Raw genomic sequence first — 15,000 nt, forward strand, 5'->3', positions numbered from 1 at the left:
ACACAGCACAAGAACAGACACAGACACAGACAGGCAGATCCATGGACACAGACACAGACAGGCAGATCCATGGACACAGACACAGACAGGCAGATCCATGGACACAGACACAGACACAGACAGGCAGATCCATGGACACAGACACAGACAGGCAGATCCATGGACACAGACACAGACAGGCAGATCCATGGACACAGACACAGACACAGACAGGCAGATCCATGGACACAGACACAGACAGGCAGATCCATGGACGCAGTCGCAGACGAAGAAATACAGACGGGATGAAGACAAACTCACAGACAGACTACCAAACATCGCCGAAGACAGCTACAAACGGACGTACACACAGCCGACAACAGACACAGACAATTTCCTCATCACAGACAAACACAGAGAACCATGGACATCAACACAGACGAACAATCACGGAGTGATATCATTTCCTTTCGTAACATGTTCTCTTTCTTCTTCGGTGGTAAGTGGTAGCTGTTTCATTTCTTTCTTTTCTGGGAATGATTACACGTGAGAGAAAAATAAAGATGGGAAAAATCGAATTAGATTTCGTGCATCTTCAGAAGTGTAATGTAATTCTTGCCAAAGACGAGATTTATGAAGAAGAAGAAGAAGAAGAAGAAGAAGGAGAAGGAGAAGAAGAAGAAGAAGAAGAAGAAGAAGAAGAAGAAGAAGAAGGAGAAGGAGGAGGAGGAGGAGGATAACGACAAGAAGAAGAAGAAGAAGAAGGAGGAGGAGGAGGAGGAGGAGGAGGAGAAGGAGGAGGAGGAGGATAATCATAAGAAGAAGAAGAAGAAGGAGAAGGAGAAGGAGGAGAAGGAGGAGGAGGATAACGACAAGAAGAAGAAGAAGAAGAAGAAGGAGAAGGAGGATGAGAAGGAGGAGGAGGAGGATAATCATAAGAAGAAGAAGAAGAAGAAGGAGAAGGAGGAGGAGGATAATGATAATGATAATGATAATGATATAGATACTTATATAGCGCGTACCTTCGGTCAGAGACCAAACTCTAAACGCTTTACAAACACGGAATCATTTGCGCAAAATTGCTGCCTACCTGGGTAGATCCGGCTGACAAGAACAACAACAACAACAACCAGATCAAGAGGAACAATAACAGTGAAAATATTAACATGGACAACAACGTGAACAAGAAGCAGAAGCAATGCAGAAGAACAAGAACAAGAATAAGGCAGGAGAAGAAGGAAACCCCAGTAGAAGAGCAATTACCTGGAAGTTGAACTTGAAGAGACGTCAGTGGAAGTTGCAGAGAGGTAGGGAGAAGAGAAGAAAGAGGAGATAAGAAAATGTCTTCACAAGACAGAAAAAAGGAGGTAATAAACAGAAGGCACTGTTAGAACATACCGATGGATGATGGTTCCCTTTTTTCTTTTTCTTCTTTTTTCTTTTTCTTTTTTTTTCTTCATTCAAGGTGACTTCTAAAACACTGTAACGGCGTCTTCTTTATAGCTGTGGCATCGCTCGTTAAGACCACACACACACACACACACACACGCGCGCGCGCGTGCACGCACGCACACACACACACACACACACACACACGCGCGCGCGCGCGCGCACGCGCGCGCGATCGCATGCACGCACATTTATACACACAACACACATATACACCCCTTCACCCCTGCAATGCCCCCAACACAATTCATACACATAACACACATATAGCCCCCCTCCCTCCCTCCCTCACACACACACACACACACACACACACACACACACGAACGCATGCACGCACACACACACACACACACACACACATACACACAAACACACACACGAACCCATGCACGCACACACATTCATACGCACAACATACACAGACACCCTCCCAATACACACACACACACACACACACACACACACACACACACACACACACACACACACACACACACACAGCAACAACAACAACAACAAAACAAAAACAACAAACACACAAACCTTCCCGCCACACACACAACAGAACAACATTAACGACAAACACACACACCCTTCCGCCACATACACACACACACACACACACACACACACACACACACACACACACACACACACACACACACACACACACACACCGGGTGGGCCGGTAAGAGAGATGCAGACCAGACAACAATGTGGGCAGGCCTTCAGAATCAGGTACGCACAGTGGGTATTGGTGTTATGAAGCACATGGCTCTGTGTTTGTTTTATTAAGAGAGATGAGGAGACGAGAGCGAGCACGGAGGCTTTTAAGACAGCCCTCTTCATCACAAGTCTCCACACGTTAAACACTAATCTCATCCACCCTCCATGTCCCCTGCTCCCTCGTTTCTCTCCCCTTCCCCCTCCCCCACTAACTGAATAACAGATCACAGCACACTGCATTAGCATCACAAGGATGCTGGCACCGTTTCTGCATACCTATTTTTTGCCCTCTCTCTCTCATCACTGAATCTTACAGGGGAAAATACTGAGGAGAGGGGGGCGGGGGGTGAGGGGGGGGGGTGAGAAAGTGAAAAACCAGAGAAAAAATAAAAAGAGGAAAAGATCTTGTCAAGAAAAAAAGCAGAACAATTTGGGCTGTTGAAGCGTTCCAAATAAAATTCCGTCGAAATGTGAGGGTGCTTAAAGTGGGGTGGGCGGGTGTGTGCATGTGTGTTTGCGCGCGTAGTGCACACTGTGTGTGTGTGTGTGTGTGTGTGTGTGTGTGTGTGTGTGTGTGTGTGTGTGTGTGTGTGTGTGTGCATGTATGTGCGTGTGAGTGCGAGAGAGACAGAGAGAGAGACATGGAGATATGTATCCTAACAACCGGGGCATTCACCACCACCAACCGGAACTGATTGCTGTGACTTTCTGACCCACTTTCTGAGGACACACACCTATCCAAACACACACACACACACACACACACACACACACACACACACACACACACTTCTTCTTCTTCTTCTTCTTTTACAGCCCACCTGTGCTTCATTAAAACTCCCCCCACACTCCCACCCACTGTCTCTTCAATTTTTGTTTCTTCACACTCGTTGTCACTATCACTTAATTCTGTTTGTTTTTTTTGTTGTTTTTCTCTTTTTTTTGTTTTTTTTGTGTGTTTTTTTTCCTTAAAAACAAACAAACAAAAAAAACGCCAACAGTCGGTTGTTGTTGTTTGTTCCCCTTCTGTGCCTGGTTCTATGGTTCTAATTTCCGTTCCCCCCATTTTAATCACCTTGTGTAAGACAATTACCTCATCCCTCCAACAAACACCCAGAGACAGACAGACAGACAGACAGATTCAAGATTCAAGATTCAAAAATTCCATTACTCAAGGATAAAGATTTTAGGTATCGCCTAGTCTTCCAACCTGTCCTTGTGACAACAATAACAATAACAACATTAACGATAACGATACAACAATAATAATTTTGTTAACACTGCTACATCTACTGCTACTACTACGAATGATAATCATCATCAGAGACTGACACAGAGAGAAAGAGAGAGAAAGACGGAAACAGACAGATAGAGAGGCATACACACAGAGAAAAGAAGAGTGAGGGAGAGACAGACAGACAGACAGACAGACAGAGACAGAGATAAAGACGGAGATAGATAAACAGAGACAGACGGAGAGACACACACAGGTAGCCAGAGAGACATGCAGACAGATAGAGAAAGAGAAAGGGTGAGAGACAGACAGACAAACAAACAGAGAGACAGACGTGGGCAGAGAGATCTGTTTCGTACCAGCCGGTGTAATCAGCCACAACAACCGGAACTGACAGCTGAGACTTTCTGACCCACTTTGTGAGGACCTACACCTGTCCACACACACTTCTTCCTCAGCCTGCCTGTGCTTCAGTGCACAAAACTCTCGTCGTCTCTTCCAGTTGTTTTTTGTTCTTGTCCAAAGAGTTTTTCGTTTACTTTTTTTTATCAGTTCTTTTTTTCTTTTCTTTTCTTTTTTAAATTAAAAAGAGGGGTGACATACATCCAACATATCGGACACAATTAAGCACAAATGATTTTGATTCATAATAAACGGACATTCAAAATATATTGCTTGGAACATAATATCTTTTCAAAAGTGACTGGAATAAAGAAAATATATATATATATATATATATAAAAACACAAAAAACCTGTGAGGATTGCAAATAAGAAATGTGATGAACTGGAATAGCCTCACGATATCCATTTGTCTTGGAGTGACGGCCTTGAGGTAACGCGTCCGCATACGAAGCGAGAGAATCTGAGCGCGCTGGTTCGAATCACGGCTGTTGCCAATATTTTCTTCCCCTTCCACTAGACCTTGAGTGGTGGTCTGGACGCTAGTCATTCGGATGAGACGAAAAACCGAGGTCCCGTGTGCAGCATGCACTTAGCGCACATAAAAGAACCCACGGCAACAAAAGGGTTGTCCCTGGCAAAATTCAGTAGAAAAAATCCACTTCAATAGGAAAAACAAATAAAACAGCACGCAGGAAAAAATAACAAAAAAATGGCCGGCACTCTCAGTGTAGCGACGCGCTCTCCCTAGGGAGAGCAGCCCGAATTTCACACAGAGAAATCTGTTGTCACAAAAAAAAAAGAAATACAAATACAATATAATACAATACACTTGTGATGATAGGGCTGTACACAAGAAAACAGTACTACATCGTGGATCAGTGAACTGAAAACATTGTTACACATGACTAGACGTCGGAGAGCACTAATTACCTCTACATTATCTACAATCTACTGCTGTATATCAGGATACCTTACACATCGAGTTAAATAATATTCCGCACGTGACTGACTATCATTCCTGGTTTTGTTAGGCCTCTTCCATGTGGTGCTGTTGCAAAATCGGTTTGGCTTTGGACTTACCCAGACTTACCCAGATTCAAACTCTCGACTGCTGGCCGCCGTTCTTTCTCTGTCTCTGGACCTTGCAATTGGAATGAACTTCCTCTTTCGCTTCGTCAAGTCTCCACACTCAGCTCTTTCAAGTCTGGCCTTAAAACCCACCTCTTCCCAAAATAGCCTCCCTTCCCTGCCTCTTCCTTGTCTTTAGTTTCTCCAGTTTTATAGTTATGCGTGCGTGAGAATGACTGGTGTGAAAGCGCTTAGATTTGTCTAGTGCACAAGATTCAGCGCTATATAAGTACCATTATTATTATTATTATATTATTATTATTACTTCTGATCCAGCGTTCGCCAGTGATCGGGGTTTGAGGCCCTGTTTCGGCTTGGTGTTGTGTCCTCGGGAAAGGCACTGTACTCCGACTTTCCTCACTCCACCCAGGTGTAGAATGAGCCCCCGACTTCAGCTGGGGAAGGGTCACATGGCGGAAGGGTAGGGTTGGGCCCCGCCTTCCTGTGCCGAGCCTCAGACACGGTGGATATAAAGTCACTGCACCGATGGACGTAAAAGTCTATAGGAGCAATTCAGCTCTTCCGGTTACTGTTGGACCTACACTTGCTTCTTCTTTTAGACTCTGGGTCGTTTCGGTTTGAACGTCTAACGTCGGTTGTTTGTTGTTTTTTCAGCATTGTATCATGTTCTATAGTTCTGATCATTTCCCTTGTAAAACCCTCGACTTAATAAGTACGTCCCCGCCCTTCCACGCACACACACACACACACACACACACACACACACACACACACATTTGCGTTTTCTCCATTATATTAATAACAAACCCGCCGACAGGGCTGATTAAACACACATTCAATCCTGTGCGTGTGCGCGTCAGAAACATACACATACACAAACACACGCACGCACACACGCACACTATAGCTCTGAACTACTTAGTGAGCCATCAAATAGTTTTCTCGAAAATACCATTCTTTGTTGATTCCAAATCAGTACTTTATGCTCTAGAATTATTCAGCCTTGAAACAAGACCTGACTTAGTTATTGAGGCAAATCATTTGGTACATTGTTTAAGGATTAAAGGGACTGAGGTCAGTTTTTGTTGGGTGCCTTCTCATGTGGGCATTCATGGCAATGAAACTGCTGATAAAGCAGCTAAAAGAGGAGCGCAAGATTCAGAAAAATCGACAAAAATACATGTCCGTCTTTCCGTAAAAGAGGCATACACTTTGTTAGAAAAATCAGCATGGGGTCGATTTCATAACCGATGGAAGTTAAAGTTTTTAAAACATAAAGGAACATTATTCCCCGAGAATATTATTAAAGAAAAGATAACGAATCGATCAGCTTGCTATACAAGATTAATAACCTCTACTTTCTTCCGTATAAAACTTGATGCGCTGAAGATAAAGTATAGTAAAAATTTTACATGCATCTGTGGTAAGCAGTTCAGCTTGCATCATTGTTTGTTTCACTGTCAGCAGTTACGTACCTTCTTGCCCAAGTATTTCAAAGAGAACAATAATTCTGCAGATGATTTTTGTAAAGTTATTTCTGACGAGGTTCTTATGGTCGAACTTTCACAGGCATTAGTTCATAGCCCTATTTCTACATTCCTTTAATGCACTTCAGAATTGTGTTAATGGTTTCTGATTATTATCATTATTATTATTGAATTTTTACTGTTAAATGTAATTGCATGTTAGTTATGCATCTCACGGTAGTTTTCTAGTTTACCTTTTTTCTGTTTTCCTCCCATGCCCCCCCACCCCCACCCCCCTTTTTTTTCTTTTCTTTTTTACGTCTAATATCACTTATAGTGAAAAGACGCTAAACTAAAGTACGAACGCACGCACAAGCTAACGGGTATAATATATATATATATATATATATATATATATATAATATATATATATATATATATATATATACACAGAGAGAGAGAGAGAGAGAGAGAGAGAGAGAGAGAGAGAGAGGAATACGAAAAGGAGTGATTAGATAAAGCAAAGGTGGGTTGAAGGAGGGTGTGGAAGAACGAACAAACACGCACACACACATATCTACACACACATACCTACACACACACAACAACAACAACAACAACAACACTAGAACGATATTTGTAAAGCACCAAATCTTGTTTGTTAGAAATAGAAATGCTATATATTCCGATCATTCACACGCGTGCATACTCATTATTCACAGGTATGCTCACGACGATGACGCATCGTTATCATCATCACTAAAATCATTGTCGTCGTCGTCGTCGTCGTCGTCATCACCATCATCATCACCATCTTCCTTACTATCATCATCATCATCATCATTATCAGCATCATCATCATCCCAATGTCATCATCGTCGTCATCACCATCATGGTAATGTACCTGTTCAACAGAGCTGGTGTCCTCTTCATTCAACTTGTGTAATGTCCAATGGATGTTGTTGATGTGGGCAAGTTGTTATCACTCCTTCAAACCAGAGTCACACAATATCCAATTAATGCGTTTTGCCGGAAGACACCAGCAAGCGGTGAACTGATAAAATAGGGAGAAAAAAAAAAATCCGCCTCCCACAAACAATTATGAATTGTTCACGTCCACTGACAAAGATAAACAGGAAAAGAAATGTAGGAATACGCGCCGGTCAAGGAAGACACCTAAGAAGGGAATAAAGATATATATATATATATATATATATATATATATATATATATATAAAGTTGAAAATACAGACAAAAAGATGAAGCGCTCACATCCACGGGCAAACAGATACCGCAGGAAGAGGAAAGCGACCCACACAAATGAAAGCCACTCTCACCTACGATGGACTTTCACAGCGGATGACAACACTATGGCACAGTAGAGGCAACGACCCGCGAATGATGATGTCTGTGTGACTTGAAGAGACACCACTGACCACGCCCCGCCTTCCTGATTTACTGACCCTCGGACAGAAACAACGAGTGACTGTAGTATCACAGATACCCACACTCCATCAACAGTCATTCCAGAATCCGTCATCAACTTCGTTATTGACTTGACTTGTCTTGCACGTATTTGAGGCCTTATTTCAGGCCTGTTCACGTTGCAAGCCAACATTTAGTTAACTTTACATGCGTGGCTAGCAGTTCCCTGAGGTCTATCGAAGTCGTAAATAGTCGGCAGGTCTCTCCAATGGCTGTCAAGGTGTCTTTTCTGCGCTCGTGGCTGTGTATTTTCTGATGATATTCTTCTTTCTTCCTAGTTTTTTCTATCTCCTGCTGTTTCACCGTCTGTCAAATCAAACCGAATCAGTTCGTGTTGCTCATTGCCAAGCGGATCGCCAAGGGACCATTCCAGGGCTGAAGACAGACTCTATCGTTGATGGGGAACGTGTGTCACATTGTTTGAACAAAGTTTACTTCAAAATAAAACAAAAAAGTCAGGTCTCCAATGATAGAAAATTACACATTTCTGTCAGAAAACAATAACAACAAAAGACCTTCCTCTTGTCACTCACTCTCTTTTGATCCACTGAAACCTACACAAAGTTTACGGCATTAAAAAAAGTCAACTCTCCTGTGACCCTGGAAAATACATAATTAAATCAGAGAAATACACGCCCAGATCAGTTGACCCTAACCTCAATGTGCAATTTTGATCGCCCTATCCTCCCCGCTCCAAAACAAAGAATTATACACATACATACACACACACACACACACACATATATATATATATATATATATATATATACTGATATATGTATTTATATATAATAAGATAAAGATATACTTCAAATCTCCCCGGATACCATCATAAACACTGCAGTCTCATCAACGAGGAAGCTCCGTACGGAACACCGAAGAACAGTTAGTCACCCATTCCCCATAACACAGCCAGTGTCTGACAAGCTGCTTACAAGGTCCTGAAACGATGAGAGTATAAAAAAAAATTTAAAGCTAAAAATTAAAAAAAAAAGCAAAAGGAAGCAGGAAGTTTAAGACAACGGCAAACGGCGGACCAGAAAAAAACAACGACAACAAAAAACACGACACATAATGGTTCCATCGGCATTCACTGTGTCTGTAGGAGTTCCGGTCCGCCCGCCTGATCGGTCTCCGCGATGTTTGAGGCACAGCCCCAGTGATCAGCGGCCAACAGAGCAAAGCCAGGGAAGCGAGCCCCACGGATCAGATCAGCATCCAAACCATTAACCAGTTCAGTGCCCCTGCTCCGCTGCTCCGGACGATCGCTTTGCACTTGGCATACTGCCGCCACGAGGCTTTATCAGCCGTGTCAAATCTGGCCGCCGATGTAAAATTGCTGCGTAAGAGTGACCTTGGTGAAATCTAGACAACTTATCCCTTGAGGAAAGAACGAGATCGTTGCGAAAATTTGGAATATGTGGCAGATTGTTGTGGTTGGTTTTTTCTTCTTTACACACACACACACACACACACACACACACACACACAGAGTTTACATCCATCCGTTGGAGACTGTACTTATTTACAATGTCAAGTGCATTCATCCGAGTCCTTTGGAGACTGTAATTATTTAATATGTAGCGCCGATGTATTATTATTTTTTTTATTCCAGCCGTGAAGACTGTAACTATCCCGCTCAACTTATGCATTCATCCCGGGCGTTGGGAGACTATGAGTATTTACCAATACAGCGCCGATCTATTTTTATCCATCCATTGGAGACTTACAACTTATTTACATCACACGACATCCAGGATTCTTTAACCAGAAACAAAGCCATTGTCGTCTATGTATGCACAAACACACACACACACACACAGTGGAATTAGACAGAAGAAACGGAACCACCGACCAAATTTCAGACCATCCAAGCTAAGCTACGACACGGCGTAAGAGAAAGCGGTCAGACTGACCTTTGACCCCGTGACCGGAAGTCCATTAATATTCCTGCCTGTCCAAAACCTCCACCACACACTCTCTCTCACACACACACGCGCGGGCGCGCGCGCCACCGCCAGCAGCAGCAAACAACAGCAGCAACAGAAGCTCTCTGTCTTAACTGCTCTCTCTCCTCTCCACCCAACGCCCATCAGGGGCAGGTACAACCACCACCAGCAGGCACCGGCAGTGTGAAGCGAGGCACGGCACCACCACTGGCTGTAAACAGCGCGCGCGCGCGCGCGCACACACACACACACACACACACACACACACTCCACACGCATACACACACGCGCGCGCGCACACACACACACTCCACACGCATACACACACGCGCGCGCGCGCACGCACACACACACACACACACGTAGACATACACACACTCCAAACGCACACAAACGCACACGCGCGCGCTTACACACGCACACACACTCCACACTGGCACACACGCACACACACACACACACACACACACACACATACACACACAGATCGAGCTCTACAGATCGTACAACCAGGCTCACCTATACCCTTCCCACTACCTGCACTGCCATCCACCCCGCACCACCTTATTTCCACACGCACGCGCACTGTGCACGCCTATAAGCAGGTGCTCCTGAAACATCACTTCACCTTCTCCATCCATCCATCCATCCATCTTCCTCTCGTTCTTCTTCTCCCTCACCCCTTCCCCCAACCCCACCACCACTGCTCACGCTCGTGAACTTCCTTTCTTCTCTTCCTTCCTGATTAACCCAGCCACTGTCTCCTCCCACATCCACACCCATACCCCTCTCCCTGACCCCCTCCTCCCCCCCCCCCCCCCGAACCCCCGCCCTCCCACCCCGCCTTTATTTTTTTATTTGCTTACCAAGCTCTAGCTTTGGCGGAAAGAAGGTAATGTTCTGTCAGTGTCAGGAGTGAAACCCATTACATCAGTTACCACCGCCACAAGAGTTCAAGTCTGCAGGCTTTCTTCTGTCTTCTTCTTCTGCCACGCAACCATGCAACCATCCCCCCCGCCCCCGCCCCCCCCTGCACCCCCCCCCCCCCCCACACACACACACCGCATTTTGAAAGCTTTAGTCACAGCGGGGGTTAAAAAGAATATATTAAAAAGCACATTAAACGAAAAACTGAACTTCACATAAAAACGACAATATATTACAAGATGGGTGCAAAGTAGTTTCTTTTGCCCACGCCATTTCATCTCATTTTAAAAGCTTTAGTCACAGCGTAGATTTATATATATATATATATATATATATATATGTGTGTGTGTGTGTGTGTGTGTGTGTGTGTGTGTGTGTGTGTGTGTGTGTGTGTGTGTGTATGATAGTCAGTCGTGTCCGACTATGACCATCAGAACAGCAGAGGAGACAACTGCTGTTCCGACTATCTGGGCTAGAATTTGATTATAGTGGACAGAGTCTTGCCCAAGTACATCCCCACTCTCTCGGCCAAGAGGGTTTTAGGACAGTCGGCGTTGGGATGGTTCCCAAAGGCCAACTAGCCCACAAGGCTGCAGCACTAAGAGCCAGTGCAATTTTGCCTCCTAGTTTGAGAGTCATAGTCCTTCACAAAAGACTAAGCTGTAAATGATTTCCCATTGACCGGAGAAACCATTGATAATACACCTCTCACTTTGCTGTTGGCCCAAATGTAAACTTATGTCAATCTGTGATATAAGCCGAGTGTTGGGCCGGATATATATATATATATATATATATATATATATATATATACAATACGAAAAGCTTAACTTTACATTAACAAGGACAATATGAAAAAAGATGGGTGCAAAGTCGCTTCTTCTGCCAAAGCCATTTCATCTCATTTCAAAACCTTTAGGCAGTGCGGGGGTTAAAACAAACTGCATAAATCTAAAACCTAAACTTCGCATCAACAACATCAACGAAATAATTGATACACGCACATGTCCTCACCAAAAAAAAACAACAACAACAACCAATAAACAGAAAGGACAGAAAACTAACAGCTGAACTCAAATAGTCTGCATGTCCGCCTCTCTCTTCTTCTTCTGCCGCACAACTTTTTCCTCCCTTATCAAAGCCTTAGTGACACAAAGGGGCTGAACTTCACATCAAAAACACCAACAAAAATCAAAATGCGCTCATGTTCTCACAGAAAACTAAACCCAATATCAAACAAAACTGAATTAAAAAGTACACAAAGCTAAGAACCCGAACTCAAAATCAAAAACATTTAAAAGCGATATGCACTCGATGTCCTCACTCCCAAAGCTGTACAAAAACTATGCCGACATACCTTTGTGTTTGTATCATTTCGCATCTTGGCATCGTTTCAGTTGTTGTTGTTGCTCTTCTTTTCATGGTGCAAAGGTCTGTTTATTTTGCCACAAAGCTATTGCCACATATATAAAGGTTTCAGTCACATTGAGGGGGTGGGGGGAAAATACACAAAATCAAATGCCCAACTCAACATGGAAAAGAAAAGAAAACTGATCACCTAAAACAAAACTGAATGGCGAACTCTACAACAACAACAACAACAACAACAAAACAGCGCCGATGTGCTTTCAAATCCTCGCCCAAAACAAAACTAAAAACTGAACTAAAAATTTCACCATCATCATCAACAACAATAACAAAATCAAAACTGCATAAACTTATGCCGACCTGCTATTCCGTTTGTATCTTCTAGCATCTTGGCAACAGTTCAATGTTTGGTTTCGTACATTTTTTATGCCAGGCTTGAAAAGAAGAGCCGCCCCACCACTATGATTCAGTGCACCGTGACCCAGCAAAGAGGAGCACCGCGTCTCTCCTTCATCCCCCTTCATCGCCAGGGTGGGGATTTCCGCTCTACCCAGGCGGAACCAAAACAAATTGTTCCGTGTCTTTTCATACTTATCTCCCGTTTTGGGAGTCACAGTGTGTGTCCATAATTATCTCCCGTTATTAGAGTCACAGTGTCTTTCCATAATTATCTCCCGTTATTGGAGTCACAGTGTCTTTCCATAATTATCTCCCGTTACTGGAGTTACACTATCTTTCCATAATTATCTCCCGTTATAGAAGTCACAGTGTCTTTCCATAATTATCTCCCGTTATAGAAGTCACAGTGTATTTTCATAATCATCTCCCGTTATTGGAGTCACAGTGTATTTTCATAATTATTTCCCGTCATTGGGGTCAGTGTATTTCCATAATTACCTCCCGTTATAGGAGTCACAGTGTATTTCCATAATTATCTCCCGTTATAGGAGTCACAGTGTATTTCCATAATTATCTCCCGTTATTGGAGTCACAGTGTATTTCCATAATTATCTCCCGTTATAGGAGTCACAGTGTGTTTCCATAATTATCTCTCGTTTTTGGAGTCATAGTGTATTTCCATAATTATCTCCCGTTATAGGAGTCACAGTGTATTTTCATAATTATCTCCCGTTATTGGGATCAGTGCATTTCCATAATTACTTCCCGTTATTGGAGTCACAGTGTATTTCCATAATTATCTCACGTTATTGGAGTCACAGTGTATTTTAATAATTATCTCCTGTTATAGGAGTCATAGTGTCTTTCTATAATTACCTCCCGTTATAGGAGTCACAGTGTCTTTCCATAATTACCTCCCGTTATAGGAGTCATAGTGTCTTTCCATAATTATCTCCCGTTATAGGAGTCACAGTGTATTTTCATAATTATCTCCCGTTATAGGAGTCACAGTGTCTTTCTATAATTACCTCCCGTTATAGGAGTCACAGTGTATTTCCATAATTACCTCCCGTTATAGGAGTCACAGTGTATTTTCATAATTATCTCCCGTTATCGGAGTCACAGTGTATTTTCATAATTATTTCCCGTTATTGGAGTCAGTGTATTTCCGGCATAATCATCTCCCGTTATTGGAGTCACAGAGTATTTTTATAATTATCCCCCACTATAGGAGTCATGGAATGTCTTCAATACGTTTCCCCAAAGTCCCTTCAGTTTGCCACTACGGTCGTTCAGAAAGCGAGTGATTAGTGTCCGCAGTTCTGAACCAGTGAAGCCAAATTGTGAATCACTGTCTTCTTATTACATGGAGGGGTGGCTTCACCACTGTGTAACGTGGGCGTGGTGCTAAAATCCGTTGTCAGAGCTGAAACCCAGAAGTGTTGCTTCCACAATGTGTGTGTGTGTGTGTGTGTGTGTGTGTGTGTGTGTGTGTGTGTGTGTGATAATAAAGTCATCCTAATTCTGATTCTGAGAACCCAGCAGTGCTAACTAGCTCCGCAGTCGGAGCTACAAGCCAGCAGTGCTTGTTCCTTTATAGATAAAACCCAGCAGTTTTTGTTTCTTAATCAGAGCTTAAAAAAACAACAACAACAACGACACAAAATCAGCAATGCTAGTTCCTTAGCGTCAACGCTACACCACATCTGTTAAGCAGATGCCTGACCAGCAGCGTAACCCAACACGCTTAGTCAGGCCTTAATCAGAACTAAAACCAAGTAGCTTTACTTCCTTAATCAGAGCTAAAACCTGGCAGTCATAGCTTAGCCCAGTAGTGCTTGTTTCGTATGATAGCTAAAGCCCAGCAGTTATTCCTAAATCAGAGCTGAAACCAAGCAGGATAGTATCTTAATCAGAGCAAAATGCCTGCAGTGCTAGTTCTTAATCAGAGCTAAAACCCAGCAGATAGATAAACATTCACATAATGGCACACACTCAGACACATAGGCAGACAGAGAGGGGGGGGGGTACGGGGGAAGGGGGGGCAGACAGACAAACAGAGACTGAGACAGTCTGACACAGAGACAGAGACAAAGACAGAGAATGGCTTCAAAATAAATGCATTCACAAGAACAGCAGACGTAGGGAAAACAAACAGCAGGACTGACCGTCCTGGCCATCAAGCTCAGTAGTTCAGCTCAGTGATCCTGGCTATGCATGCATACATGTATGTGTAAACGCGTGTCTAGTGCCGGTGTGTGTGTATATATATATATGCACACATGAATGCACACTGGGATGTGGCTTCCCGGAGTTTCTTTGAGTAAGTCTTCAAACGTGCCCAAGCGTTTCAACGAGTGGAAACGTATAACCCTGCTAATGGCAACAACAGCAACAGTCGTAGACCCTACGGGGCAGATGTGTACATCAACATCATCAGAAGCAGCAGCAGCAGCAACATCAACAGCAGCGGCAGCAGTCAGTCTGAAGAAGCCATTTCTCAAATCGCTTGTTCCGGTATG

General features: G+C 43.4%; 1 protein-coding gene across 12 annotated transcripts in view; it reads right to left on the minus strand.

Annotated features, from left to right (window-relative positions):
- LOC143283935 (uncharacterized) overlaps window positions 1-9,939 on the minus strand; it is a 102,058-nt gene extending 92,119 nt beyond the window's left edge. For 3 of the 12 annotated variants that reach the window (XM_076590390.1, XM_076590389.1, XM_076590379.1), the window contains exons 1-2: window positions 9,752-9,939; window positions 7,255-7,526 (exon numbers count right to left, since the gene is read on the minus strand). The gene's annotated coding sequence lies outside the window, so the exon portion shown is untranslated. Of the gene's footprint in view, window positions 1-5,188; window positions 5,237-7,254; window positions 7,527-7,687; window positions 8,224-8,643; window positions 8,777-9,690 lie in introns of those variants that run through there. The other 9 variants (XM_076590382.1, XM_076590383.1, XM_076590381.1 and 6 more) reach the window with 9 other exon arrangements.
- Between the last annotated feature and the right edge of the window lie 5,061 nt (window positions 9,940-15,000).

This window comes from Babylonia areolata, chromosome 7 (genome assembly GCF_041734735.1).
Source record: "Babylonia areolata isolate BAREFJ2019XMU chromosome 7, ASM4173473v1, whole genome shotgun sequence".
In the NCBI taxonomy this organism is placed as follows: Eukaryota; Metazoa; Mollusca; class Gastropoda; order Neogastropoda; family Buccinidae; genus Babylonia; species Babylonia areolata.